General features: G+C 37.2%; 1 protein-coding gene across 4 annotated transcripts in view; it reads left to right on the top strand.

Annotated features, from left to right (window-relative positions):
* GALNT7 (polypeptide N-acetylgalactosaminyltransferase 7) overlaps positions 1-14,639 on the top strand; it is a 116,728-nt gene that overhangs the window by 38,930 nt on the left and 63,159 nt on the right. Inside the window, exon 1 of one of the 4 annotated variants that reach the window (XM_039876114.1) lies at positions 7,899-7,921. The exons of the other annotated variants lie outside the window; for them this stretch is intronic. The gene's annotated coding sequence lies outside the window, so the exon portion shown is untranslated. Of the gene's footprint in view, positions 1-7,898; positions 7,922-14,639 lie in introns of those variants that run through there. 4 annotated transcript variants of the gene reach the window in all.

The following is a 14,639-nucleotide window of genomic DNA, read 5'->3' as shown; positions in this document are numbered from 1 at the left end:
CAGTAAAACTTTATTTTTTCGAGTTAACTAAGGAGCTCATTTCTAGTTAATGAAATGTTAGAATTATAGAACCATATAAAAACTGCAGTTCTTTATGACAATTATTTTGAAACAATTGTATTGTAGTGATTAGGATTGGGCTAGACAATATCAACTGCACTTTTACGAACATTTAGTTCTTTGAGACTGGTTTTAATGATTACTGAGAGTGATGTCCATATGTCATTTCTATGTAAGATGGTTCAATATGTTAACTTTTCCTTCCTATAATAGTTTTTCAACCACTGATGTATGTTAGCAAACACTTTATAAAAAGTGCAAAGTTAGACTTAAAACTTATAACTAATCAACAATTTCAAATCAGTAGAATCTAAATAAATGAAGCATTCTGTACATCCAAAAACATATATATATATATATATATATATATATATATATATATTTTTATTTCTTGTGGCAATAGTCCATTAATTTGCCCTACTAATAACCTGGCATGTACAAAAGCGAAAGGTTGAGGGGAAAAGCATGTTTTAGGTTGTGCTTTTTAAAACAATTTTCTACAAAAGAAAAACAGCATAGCTTTTTTATTTAAGTTGCCCAAAGATTCAGGTGTTAGAATCTTCCACATTTCCTTGCCTAAAAAATAGGTTTTTTGCTATTTGTATTTTTTCTTAAACGTTCATACCCATATTTATCCATATGTACTTCAAGACCCACAGTGAGAATGAAATTTAATACACATTGAACTTCTGTGCAGATTTGATGATGCACAGATATTTTGCAGCCTGATTTCATTTTGTCACTAAGGATTTTGCTGATAAACTTGCAACTAGAAAATTGTCCTTAATATTAAATGCTCTGTCTTAAAGGCGAAAAAAATGCTAAGGGTGGTGACAGTTGTTTATAAAATACCATCGTAAAGCCATCAGGCTCCAGAGAGTTCTCTGATTAAATTTCATAATAACCTTAATTTCTCTGACTGAATCACTTCATTAAATTTTCTCCTGGCTTCTGGAGATAGGGCAGGAAGACAAATTAAATTCCAATACCTTATGCTATTCATCGGGCTTGGCAGAATTTCTTAAAAAGTTTAAATGACAATAAAGATAGATTACAGATTCTGGTTTATGCTCAAATCTTAGCATAGATGTCTTCTGTAGATTAGACGTTATTTCATTTGTGAATGAAATATGGCTTCTGATATTTAAAAAAATGAATCTTATTCAATTGCTGCAGGCTTAGAAGTGATTGTTGGAAATTGGGAGTTGGGTGAGTAATTTTATTCTTGCCACTTCTCTAAAGAATAAATGTGAGAAAGGTTTTCTGAAAACTAAAAAGCTTTATCCTAAATTTGAGAGTTTTTTTTTTTAATGGAGAACACCATAGTATCAAATTACCAAAAATTCTCCGTGAATATTTTTTGTTTCTTTTGCTATAAAAATAAAATCCATCAGTGCGGTTACATCGAGAAGGTGTGCCTGTGTGTGTGGTGTGTGGTGTGTGTGCGTGTGTGTGTGCACGTGGTGTGTGTGCGCGTGTGTTAATGGCTGGCTATTTGAAGGAAATTCTATACACGTGTGCTCTAAAAAAGAGCAACTTAGGCAAGTCTCTCAGCCACTTAGATTTCCTGTTTCTTTTAGTTTGAGTATTACTAGTCACATTGTATTGATGTAAGAGGATTGATAGGAGTCAGTAGAAATAATAATAGTAAAATAAAATTTCTGCTCAGAGTTCATTGTAAATATTAAAATATTTTAAGTAAAGAGTGAAAAGCATATGTGTACTTTTAAATTGTGGCTGTTGCCCAGTGCTCTTGTTCATTCATTCATTCAGTCAGTCAGTCAGTCATTTTATCCAACAAGCATACACTGACCCCTGCTGTTTCTAGCACTGTGCTAAATGCTCAGTAGGCAAAGATGAATGAGTCATGGTCACTCCCTTAAGGAACCGCCACCTTTCAAATGCTTGGTCATTTTGGTTGTTTTATTTTTAATTCTTTTCATCAACATCTGTTTTCCTGCAGATCTACTAGGTCCTGGGTATATAGCAGTAAAAAAAACCAGGAATAGTCTTTTTCTTTATGGAGTTATTCTCCAGCCCGGAAATAAAAGTCAACATGAATAAAGTAACAAAGCAACCAATATTGAGCTAAACTTTTCAAATAGAGAATTAGTACAGAGACATAATCCTTTGGTGAGAGGCTAATTAATATATGCCATAAAATTACAAGTTTTTTTTAAAGACTATATTTTAAGAGCAGTTTTAGGTTCATAGCAAAATTGAGAAAAAGGTACAGAGATTTCCCACATCCCCCATAACCCCACACATGCACGGCCTCCCGCATTATGAACATTCCTCACCAGAGTGGGACATTTGTTGCAGTCAATGAACCTATAGTGACACATCATTATCACCCCAGATCCATAGTTTGTTTACATTAGGGTTCACTCTTGGTGTTATACATTCTGTGGGTTTGGACAAATGTATAATGATACCTGTCTACCAGTATAAAATATCATATAAAATGTTTATATGATATTTTCATGATTTATAAAATACTGCCCTAAAAATCCTCTGTGTTCCACTTATTCATCCCTTTCTCCACCCTGGCAACTTATGACCTTTTCACTGTCCCTGTGGTTTTGCCTTTTCCAAAATGTCATATCGTTAGAATCATAAAGTATATAGCCTTTTCCAACTGGCTACTTTCACTTAGTAATCTGCATTTAAGATTCCTCCAAGTCCTTTCACAGCTTGATAGCTAATTTCTCTTTAATGCTGAGTAATATTCCGTTGTCTAGATATACCATAGTTTATTTATCCTTTCACTTATGAAGGGCATCTTGGTTGCTTCCAAGATTTGGCAGTTATTATAAATACAGCTTCTATAAATATCTATGCACAGAGTTTTGTGTAGATGTAAGTTTTTAGCTGCTTTGAGTAAATACCAAGGAGTATGATTCTTGGATCATGGGGTAAGAATATGTTTAGTTTTGTAAAAAAACTGCCAAACTGTCTTCCAAAGTGGCTGTACCATTTTGCATTCCCACCAGCAATGAGTGAGAGTTCCTGTTATTCCATATCCTGACCAGCCTTTGGTGGTGTCAGTGTTTTGGGTTCTGATCATTCTAATAGGTGTGTAGTGGTATCTCTTTGTTTTAATTTGCATTTCCCGATGACATATGATGTGGAGTATCTTTTCATGCGCTTTCATTTGCCATCTATGTATCTTCTTTGGTGAGGTGCCTGTTAAGGTCTTTAGCCCATTTTTGTAATTGAGGAGGGTATTTTTTACAGAGACTAATTGAAGTTATAGAACCACCAACAGAGATAACAAAACTGCATTCTAAAATAGCAGTTACTAGATTCAGACCTGGGAGATTCTTTAGCATTATATTTATTGAGAACTTTAATATTTTAATAATAATTCAGTAGTATTAACTATTAAATAGTTATTAAATTGACTATTTTAACTTTGTTTGAAAAAAGTGAAAGGCAGATACCAGTATTAAAGTCCATCTCTGACTCAGATATTGGCAAGTTTTGCTGTCACATCAGATTTTATTATATAGGCAAAGATATTAATTAATTCTAGTTACCTCAGTGGTATGTCATTCAGATTAATTTAACTCTACTCACTCTTTAATTGCTGCTGGTCAAAAAGATTGATCTAGTGAGAGATATACTTAAATTTTAGCATGTCCTTAAAGGGCCAGATACTTTGTTTTCATCATTTTATATACCATTCCTCAAACTATCTGTGCTGAAGCACCACATTTGATTTTTGTTTAGTTTTTCATTCCTATCTAGTCACAAGTCAATACTTGTGAATTAATAGAAGAATGAAAAATTTAAACACTTAGCAAAATACAAGCCCTAATTATGTTCAGAGGACATAAAACTAAGCTTTCAGATTGCTTTAAAGTTTCTGAACGCTGCCCTTTAACTTCTGTGCCTCCCTCCTATGAATCCGTAACACTCATCTGTAGTCAGTCTGTTCTCCAGCATCAACACATGCTTAGCAGTCCCTCAACGGATGCTTGCATGGATGGAGCGTTTGTTTCACAGAGAAGATCTCAACATTATTGTAATAATCTATACTTCATACTTATGTTTGGTATTGATTTGTTTAAAAATCAGGGTTTTTTTTTTTTAGTTTGGATATGAAACAGTTAAAAATTTTGCATGCCGAACACCTCTTTAGAAATTTTAAACTACTTCTACCCCTTCTTAATCTACTACATTTTAATAGGACTTTTAGGTTACCCGCTCTGGCAGGCGTTATCTCATTTGAGCCTCTTTACAGCTCTGTGAGGTTGGACACTGATTACTTCCTTCATTTTACTGTGAGGTAACTGTGATTTACCTGAGATAATGTAGCTAATTAGTGGAAGACATGACTGGAAACTAGAATTCCTGACTCCTATCTTAGAGCTGAGATCGATCCCCTTCTATCATTGACCTCCATCAGTGTTTTAAATAAAATCGCAACTAAGGTCAAAGCACCAGACTCCTAGTTTCTGGCTCTGGATCTTTTTGGCACTAGTAATATAATTTTTCTCACAGTGAGAATCATCCTTAAAAAACAAAACAAAGCCCATCCTAGCCTCAACACTTCTTTAAATCAGTTCCAGGAACCACTGAACACTCTTTGCACACTCAACATCCATCCTTCATCCCATGATTTCTGATGAAGAATGGTGCTTGCTTTTTTAGTGCCCTCCCCATCTGTTACAATAGCCTGTCCTCTGTACGAAGTTAGAGGCAGAAGGGCTGCCTGCTCTGTTACTTCTGGTTCAGAGATCCACTTCCACTTGTTCATTTGGACCTGCGGATGCAAGGGCTGAAATACAGTGTCACTAACAGCTGCCTGCCGCATACCTCCTCCTGCTATATGTCCTTCCTTGGGTGGGGAAGTGAGGCCTCTCAGCAAAAGAAATACCTGATTTTTTAATATGAATTAGGTCAGGCTTATATGCTGCTAATGTACTGCTTGTTATCTTCTTGCTTTAGAGGTTTCCCTTGGTGTTCATTTTTATTGGAAGCTCTGAAATACTTTCAATATTTTTTTTATGGTTTTTAAAACTTAATCACTTCTCAGTGCACTGAATTTGGACACCCACAAACATAATTTCTTTGCTTTACAATAATTTCTAAACTAGAAATTAAATGCTTCAAAATTATGCACATGTTAAATATACTTTAATGTGTAGTTAAAAGACAATATAATAAAAAAATGATCTCAAAATTAATGCTAAAAATCTAGCCATTCCTTTTAATTCCTTCTTTCAGTTTACCATGTATATCTACTGCTTTGAAGAGAAATCAAGATGAGGACTTTTAATTTAGCCGCTTTACTTTTTTAAACTTAATTAATTTATTTTTTAAATTTAACTCCTTTTAAAGAAGTATCTTGAAGATGAACTGGGAGCGGGTGTAAGTGGGAGAGATCATTAGCGAACAAAGTGTAATAAAGGCGTTCTTTTTTAAGAAAGACGTATACATCTTCACATGAAGCACTGGGCAGTGCAGGGTGTAGGCTTCCACCTCGTGAATGTCTCATTTTAGAAAATTGTGACACTTCTTTGCTTTAAAGTGATTGATAATTGATGATTAAGTGATTAATTAGTGAATCCACTGCATTCTGTTTTTTGTGCTTTTAAAGAAAATTAGTAAAGCTGGGTGTTTTTGTTTTGTTTTTGATTTTTAATGTTACCTAAAGTTTGGTTATGTCCTCAAATGAAAAATATTTCTAGCTGTGTCTTGTGTGTGGACCTTCAGCTTAATCCATTTGTGGTCATAGGTATTATTTCTCTGAGCCTTTCCTTAACTATTCTTGTTATGTATTCTCTCTTTGTTTTATCATTAAATTATGTACAGTGACCTCTGGCAGTCAACAAACTTTATAACTTATTGTGATGTAGAACTTCTTTATGGGGAAAAAAAAAAGATCTCCAGTTATTATATAAACTGTTTTCTAATGGGTCAACTTTTTTCGTCAATAAATAATTTTTATTTTTTATTTTATTTTATTATTATTATTATTATTTTAGGCAAGGCAACCCTTGGTTGACCTCACAGATTGCAAGGACCTTGTCAGTTTACAATCCCTTATTTTTTCTACTTTTTACGCCTAGAGCACCTGATCTTCCTAGGTGGTTCCCCATCCACGTACTAATCAGGCCTGACCCTGCTTAGCTTCCAAGATCAGGAAACAGTTTTTAAAACAAGTTTAAGAGGAAGCTTAACAATTTTGAAAAACTTTATACAAACGTATGCTCAACATAGGAAATGAGGAAAACTATGAGATAAGAAAAGTTATCTAAAATCTCACCACCAGAGACAAATACTGCTTTTAACTTCCTTTCCTTCTGGTCATGTCTATGCCTTTTTTGCATATTTGAGATCATATGGTGTAACCAATATGTATAGTCATTGTATGTATCCTCTTTTTTTAAAACTAACATTATATCATAAGGATTTTCCACAAGAATTATTTTTCTTGAACATTTTCACAGTTATGTACTATTCGGTTGTTTAAGTACAGCTTAATTTTCTTGATTATTCTCTCATTACAGACTGTTTGTTTGTTTCTAGTATATTTGCTGGTATATACTGTAGTGAACATTTTTGCATAATGTCTTTTCTTAATTAGAATGATCTCCCTAGAATATGCTCCCAGTTCCAAAATTTTGTAATCAGAAGGAATGAATGCTTTTAAAGATTTTTATACACAAAGGCAGATGATTGTACAAAGAACTTTACCGACCGTTTGGACTTTTTTTCCCCCACTAGGAGAAGGTCCAAAATCTTTGTCACCCTAAGAAGATTAAGAACCACTGATGGATGTTTATAAAAAGAGAGTTTATTTCTTGAGATCATCCTGTCTTTTAGCTTTCTAGAAGCCTAGCAGCAAGCATGGGCTCAAGTAGACGTGTGAGAAATTTGTTGAGAATGTGATCTTGGTAAGACTGACATGCCATCACAACCAAGGATGCCCTTCAGGGAAACCGAGGTGCCTCGGGCTGTGGGAGTGGTGGCAACTCTTTCTTAGTGTCAGCTTGAGAAACCATGTTTTGTTTACTTCATATTTGTCAGTGGCAGACAAATAGATTTTTGAAAACCATTCCATGTTTCTGTGAAATCAGAATAGCAATCCTAGCAGTTCAGTTTAATGTTCTTATGTGCCAAAGTGACTAACTGAAAATAACTGCTTTCTCTTTTTCTCTGTAAAAATAAAATCACATGACATGAATATACCACTCTAAGGTATATTACATTTTCCTACAGCCTGATATTCACCTAGGCTAGTGGGCCTCATAGTAAGTTATTACTACTTTTTGAAGTACTAATAATTGGAAATTTAGTAGTTTCAGAAGTTTAGCCCTTTCTGAACTATTTTATTACTGAACTATTTTATTGCTAGCCCTTTCTGAAGTATTTTATTACAAATTCTGGTTAATAGCATTGTATTGGTTTGAAAATAAAGGAAATTTTTATTGAAATGAACTTACTGAAATTAGCAGTGATTATAAAGAATATATTTAGGTTTTTGTATTTTAAAAATCTCAAGGATACATATCAGTTTATATAGTCAAAAGTTATGAAAAACTTGTGGATGCCTTGCTCCCTGGAGAGAGTAAAGTTGTTAAAAGCATGGGCTCTGGGGTCCGAGACGCTGGGTTTTGAATCCTGCCTCTGTCCCCTCCTCAGTGTGTGGCTTTCAGCATTTAATTCTGTGCCTTGGTTTTCTTATCGGCAGAATGGTACCCAGCTCAAAGGGTTGTTGCGAGAATGAAAAGAGGTGCAATGCACTTGGAATAGTGCTTGTTACCTTGTAAGTGTTCTACCTCTGCCTCACCCTGTCATCAGCATCGTCATGGAGGTCATCATCTTGGAAATCAGCATTCAGTGAAGCACTGTCAGTGATGAATTGATTTACCTGATTTTGGTTTTTGTTTTTAATCTCTTCCATGTTTCTTGTCAAGCCTTTGGATGTTCTGTGCTTACTTTGCTAACTTCGCTAATGCCTTTGGTGCAGGCTGTCTTTGGTGCGTGCCATGGTAACAACGGCCTCCCTTTCCATTCATTCATAGATACCACAATAAATGTGTTGCTTACCATTGTTGTACAAGATAAAAGAAGGAAATCTTTTTAATAGAAAAATGAAAAACTTGAATGACTTAGGGTCATCAGAAGATGACAGCAAAATAAAATGGAGGCGTTTGATTAGACTTGACAGTTCCAAGTACTGTGCATAACATTTGCCAGAATTTCATCTTTAGTCACAAAAGGATATCAGATTTCAGTTGTACCATCCAACAGCTTTTGTATGACCGAGGATGGAATGTGTCAGAGCAGAAAGAAATGGAACTGGAAAGAAATGGAAAATTAATTTTAAGTTAACTGCATCATATTTTTAATGTTCTCATATAAATATAATCCCTTTACTACATGATACATCAGAGAATAAATTAGGAAAACACCCTGTATTCTCTGTGAAAGCAGTGTCTTGATATGCTACTCCTAATCCTCCTTTGCATTTCATAGTGAACATCATTATGTATACTAAAAAACAGATAGTAGTATTTATGGATACATATTCTGAGAGTTTTTTCTCCCTGTTCCTTAAATGATACCTCTTATAAGATGGAAGGCAAAAAATAGAGCTCTAGTCTTATATACGGGCCACACGTCTGAGAAACCTAGTAAGTTCCTCTGCGATGATCTAATTATCGTCTGCAGTCTTCATGAAACCATTTGATAAGTTTTTGGTTAGCGTAGAATATCAATGAAAACATAGTCATGGACTTGATCATGAATAATTTGGTTTTATTCCACGGCTGCAGCAATAATTTTGGTTACAAAAAGGCAAGAGTATTTATTGTTAAGTGAGGGTTTGAACAGCTCAGAAATCACAGTGCTACTATATCACTGAGAGAGTCAGCTTGACATAGGGCAGAAAACACTTTAATCTTTACTTTTAATTATGAGAGAAACTCACTAAATTTTTTGTATAAAGTTAGTTCAAAATGTTTTTCCCTTATTTCACATGCTGTTGGGCTAAATCATAACCTAATACACCGAAGGAGCAAAAAAACATTTGACAAGACATGTCATTGTTTCGAGTGTCACTATTAGCTGTTTCTTTGGTAGAAGTAGTTGCCAAAGATGGGACTTTAAAATGTAATGAAAAAGCAGAATAAAGAGCCCTTAAAGTGTACATTAATTGCACATTTTTAAAGTTCCTCAAGTTAATTTTTTGTAATTTCTTTTGTAAATTTCTAGAAAATAGAAGTCCTCATCAAGCAATCTTGTAAAGTAGCTTAGCATTGTGGCTAAATGCTCAGGGTTAAGAGTCACACAGACCAGGGTTCAAATCCTGGAGTAGTCACTTAGTAATTGCGTGGCATTGCACACGTTATTTCGTCTCTCTAGTCTTTGACTTCCTCAGCTATAAAATGTGAGAATGAAATTGCGGGACCTATCATAGGATTGTTGTGGGGACTAGAATATGTAATGTACTTGACAGTGTCCAGTTATTTTATTTTATTTTTTTTTTAAGTAACAGTTTTCATTGCTGTCCCCACCAAGACCCATCTAAAAAATATAAAGCAGACCCTCCTTTAGAAATATGGAGCCCAGGAGACAGCATGTTTTCTATTGGATCGCTATTATTATTTTGTATATGGGCGTAGGAATGAGGGAAATCAAAATGGCAGAGAGTTTAGGAGACAAGAAGGTAAGTAATAGAAACTCAGTGTGCAAAAGGAGGAGAAGACTATGCAAGACTCTTCACTTGGAGCTTGTAGTCTGGTCGGAGGAGAAAAAACTAACACCCGGGATCGTTAGAGGATTATAAAAGTACTAGGGAGCAGAAACTCATAAGAGGGGGAAATATCACTGAAAGCAGAATAGATGGAAGGGGCTGTATCTTTATAAATGGAATTGGAATTGAACTTAGGAAGAAAGAAGGGGAAACCAGGGCAGTGCTGCAGGCTCAGGTTGACAGCGTGAGCCAAACTGAGAATGCTTTTTTATGGTCTCCTGAAGGGGCCTAAATGATGAGCCGATGAGTCCTGAGAACAGCTTGAATGAGTAAAAATGGGTAACATTAGAAAGCCAGGCAAAGGATTTTGAATCTGGTGTGTTAAAAAAAAAGCCGAGACTTTCAATTTTTAGAAAGAAAACTACCATGCCTGGTCAAAGCACTGTTTAACACAGGTAAGTCTGAGAATTATGTAGAGTAGATTAAATAGGGAGACCGTTTAAGTAATTCAGACTGCAGCGGGGAGGGTTTGGGTCCCAGGGAAGAGAACGGTGCCGGTGTCCGCACCAGTTCCATCCTTCCTCTTGCAGGAGAGGGGCCGTGTCCTCCTGACCAGGCCGCGCCCGCGTCTGCTTCAGCCCCCACCCATCCCACATTCTCAGGAACTTTCTACTCTCGATTACTTCTTCTCTCACATGTATTTTTTTTTTTTAATTAAAATAATTGCGGTGACATTGGTCGATAAAATCAAATGTTTTGAGTGTACAATTCAACACTACGTCATATATTACTGCATCTCGTGTTCACCGCCCAAAGTTAGATTTCCTTCTGTCACCGAATATTTGACCCCTTTTCCCCCATCTACCTCCCACCACCACCCCTCCCGCCCCTTTCCCTCTGGTAACCACTGACCCACTGTCCGTGTCCATGAACCTCTGTTTGTCATGTTTGTTGCTTTCAGTTTTATATCCCACATTTGAGTGAAATCATGTAGTTTTCAACTGTTCGTGACTTATTTCGCATAGCATGACTATCCCCAGATCCATCTATGTTGTTGCGAATGGCAGTATTTCATCTTCTTTTATGGCTGAGTAATATTCCATTGTATATATGTACCACAGCTTCTTTATCCAATCGTCTTTTGTAGGACACTTTGGTTGCTTCCAAGTCCTGGCCACCAGCTATCTCAAATGTACTTTAATACCTCACCCTTGCCTTTCTTTAAAAAGAATCAGTACTTTCCCATTAAAAACAAAACAGAACAAACCAAAAACCCTCACTCTGCCTTGTTTTCTCCAGTTACCTCTCCATTTCTGTTCTTTCCCTCACAGGCAAACTTATCACAAATGCCGTCTATTTTTGCTCACACCATTTCCACACCCCCTAACTCCACACCTCAGCTCACTCTTGTTAGGCTCTTGACCCCATTCCACCCCCAGAATGGCTCTCACTGAAGTTATCAGTCGACCTCCCCTCACCAAATCCTATCTTCATGTCGCTTGGCTTCTAAACAGCCCTTAACACTGTCGACCATTCCCTCTGTTTTGGATGCACTGTATTTGTTCTGGTTTTCTTCCTGCGTACCAGGCCAGTCCTCTGTCTCCTTGGTGGTCTCACCCGCCTCCACCCGTCTTTCAAGGGTTTGATTTCTCAAGGCAGGGTGCAAGGCCTTTTCCTCTTCTCACTTTGTTATCTCTCCATAAATAAATTCATCCAGGTCCTTATGTCAGTTATTACCTATGTAAAGATAGCTGTCAGATTTCTGTTCTCCAGTCCAGATCTCTTCACACGTTCTGTCCCGCCTTCTCTTGACTGTTTCAGAAGCACTTCAAACTCAGCATATCCAAAAAGGAATGTGTCATTTTCGTTTTCAGTCTTTTTCATTGTTTCCTCTTTCTGTGAGTAGCATCCACTTACACAAGTTGGAAACCTGAAAGCCGCCTCTGACACCTCTGTCTCCTTCACCAGACAGGTCCAGTCCATCGTGAAATCCCTGCATTTCGTAATGAGCCCTCATGCACGCTGGCCTCCTTCCAGCCTGCTCTCTTACTCCTCAGCCAGTGGGCTCTTTTAAAAATGCTCCTGTCTCTTCCAGGAGCATTAACACTGTGAACTGGCTTTTCATTGCTCTCATATTAAGACCACACTCATTCCCATGGACACCAGACCCTGCTTGGTCTGGCTGCTATCTGTCTTCAGCCTCATCTGGCACCAGGCCCCCCTGACTCTTTGCACTCCAGCCACATTTAGTCTGTCTTACTCACCACAGGCCTTCTCGCTGTCAGGACTTTGTGCAAAATGTTCTCTACCTAGAATATATTCCATCCTCTCTTCACCTAGTTAGCTTCTCCTCATCCTTCAGACCTCTACTCAGAAACTATTCATTCTCAAGGAGGTCCGCCTAACTTCCCATGTCAGATCAGCCCTCCTGAAATGCCCTCACAGCACCGTATCTGTATGGTTATTTGATTATATGTCCGTCCCCCCTGCCCCACCCACAAACACACACACTGGACAGACAGCTCCACAGACGCAGGAATGTGTTTGCTCATCCTTGTATTTGAGTAGCCTAGCCTAGAATGGAGTAGGTACTCAATACATATTTGTCAATCCAAATGTCAGTTAGACATTTCAGAAGGATGTCTAGGGCAGAAAAGCAAGAGGGTCACGGAAACACCTCTAGCCCTCTAGATGACAGAAAATAGAGCATTCCGTCTGCAGCTGGTCACCGGGTAATTATGAACAGTCCTGAGGCCCCTCCAGATCCCCGCTCCTGGGGCCTCTGCCAGTGTTATGTGTCACAGAGCTGGCGAGTGAGTCATGCTGCAGAACTGAGACTGAAATACTTCCCTTGCCTACCCTTCAAGCCTTGGAATTCTTAGTATTTTAACAACTTGCCTGCAGTTTTTAGCCCTGGTGACCACTCCTTCCTTGAAATTCTCTCCCATGTTGCTTTTTCCAGTATTTTATTTCTAAATATTTTTCTCGTCCCTCTGAAAACATCTCAGCTCCTCTCCCTGTTCATTTGCTCCATCAGAGTATGCATTCCAGAACTCAGCTCCAACCTGGCATGCTTCCCTCTCGTGGCTCCCATTTCTAAGAGAAAAAAAGTCTAAACCTCTTGGCATTTCTTAAGAAGCACTGTGAGGCACTGCCAGTATCTTCAGTCTCATCTCCTGACACCTCCCCCATATGTCCCCTGCACTTGTTACACCAAACCATTTGGAGTTCCCTGAATAATCCATGTTTTTTATGCTTTGGGGCCTTTGCCTCAATCTGGAATGACTGCCAATCCTCCCTACCGCCATGCCCTTACCTACCAGCCATTCCCACCGTCTTTGTATGGGGGAGTGTCCACTGTTTTTGGAACATAGATGATGTCACTTATAGCCTTCTCAAGTGTTCCTTCTCCAAGGCTATGACACCCTCGGAAGTAGGGCCTTTTCCTATAACATAGTACTTTAGAGAGTGCCTGGCAGATATTGGACCTGTAATAAATATTTGGATAATTAAAAGGATAATTCTTTTAATGATGCATATAAATACTAACTCCTGTGCCACATAACAAACTAGAGTATTGCTGGCTAAGCATTCTCTCCTGAGATCAGGCCTGTTGATATTTGAACAGTAAAATGTCAAGTTTATTGCATAAATAGCCTTGATCTACCTTGAATGTATTTTTTTCTGTCTCACATAATTATATTTTCTTGTCACACCCTCCTAAAATGGATTTCTAATCATGACATGGTAGTAAAATGTCGCTCCACACGTCAAGTTGATGTATCTGCCCTGAGAACTTGGAGGAGTTTTCTTTCTTGGGATGATTTTTTTCTTTTTAGATTTGCAAGAGAATATTTTTACACCAATCAAAATGTGTGTGTTCTAAAGCCCCACATTGCAGTACTTTTTTATGAGCTGTTATGAAAGCCAGGCTTCAGGGCAAAGCAAGGAAGCACTGGAAGAAAAGCTGTTTTATGCATTTCCAGCTGCAAAAAGTAGTAACATTTCAAGTGGGAGTGATGTGTTCATTCTAGAATTTCTCCCCTAGAGGGATAATAGGACATTGCTTTCTCAGCTTTCAAAAGAGTATTACAAACAATTCGCTCCCAACACAAATACCACATTTGACCTCATTCTGCTCTAACTCAGTAAAGTGTTTTTCCTTACTATCATAAGAATTATTGATGAATTCTGTTGGTGATGTAACTTCTGATAAAGTTTTCCAGAAGATTTGGAAATCACACGCTTTCACTGAGATTGCCAGATGTGAAGGAGAATTGGAGAATTAGAATTAAACTGTTTAGCTTTGGCTGGTATTAGATCACGAAGTACTTTGTTCCTGGAAACAAGAATCAAAGGATAAGACTAAGTAGGCACGGTCCTGGTTTCAAAAAAACGTTAGCAGTGTGGACTCAAGGATTGATGTTAAAATAATTTACATATGATCTAAAAAAGGAAGGGAAAAGAGATCCTTAGCTCTTCTAGGTGAGAAAGTAGAGTTGATGGGCACAAGCTTAAAGTTCCGCATCATGTGAGTGGGCAGAAGAGAAGCAGATGGGACCTCGTTTTCAATCAATTCAGCTTTTAAGTAGTTCCTCCTTTCTCCACCTGATGAAATGCTGAAATTGTTCCTTCGAAGGGTCATATTCAGCAGGGTTAATTTCTTATTTCTTATCCTACTCAGCTCTTTGGTTTTAAAATGTATATTTTCTGTCTCCATATGCATACATAATATATATGCATACATAAATAATTTATGTCTTTAAAAATCTTCACAGATTTTATTTTATAATCTTTCTCTCATTGCTTTGCTTTCATTTTTTTTCTCCTCACTCATTCTCCAGTAACTTTCTTGTTTTTAGACAGGTCA

This window comes from Pteropus medius, unplaced genomic scaffold, assembly GCF_902729225.1.
Source record: "Pteropus medius unplaced genomic scaffold, Ma_sr-lr_union100, whole genome shotgun sequence".
Lineage (NCBI taxonomy): Eukaryota > Metazoa > Chordata > Mammalia > Chiroptera > Pteropodidae > Pteropus > Pteropus medius.
This window is presented reverse-complemented; position numbering and strand designations above follow the sequence as displayed.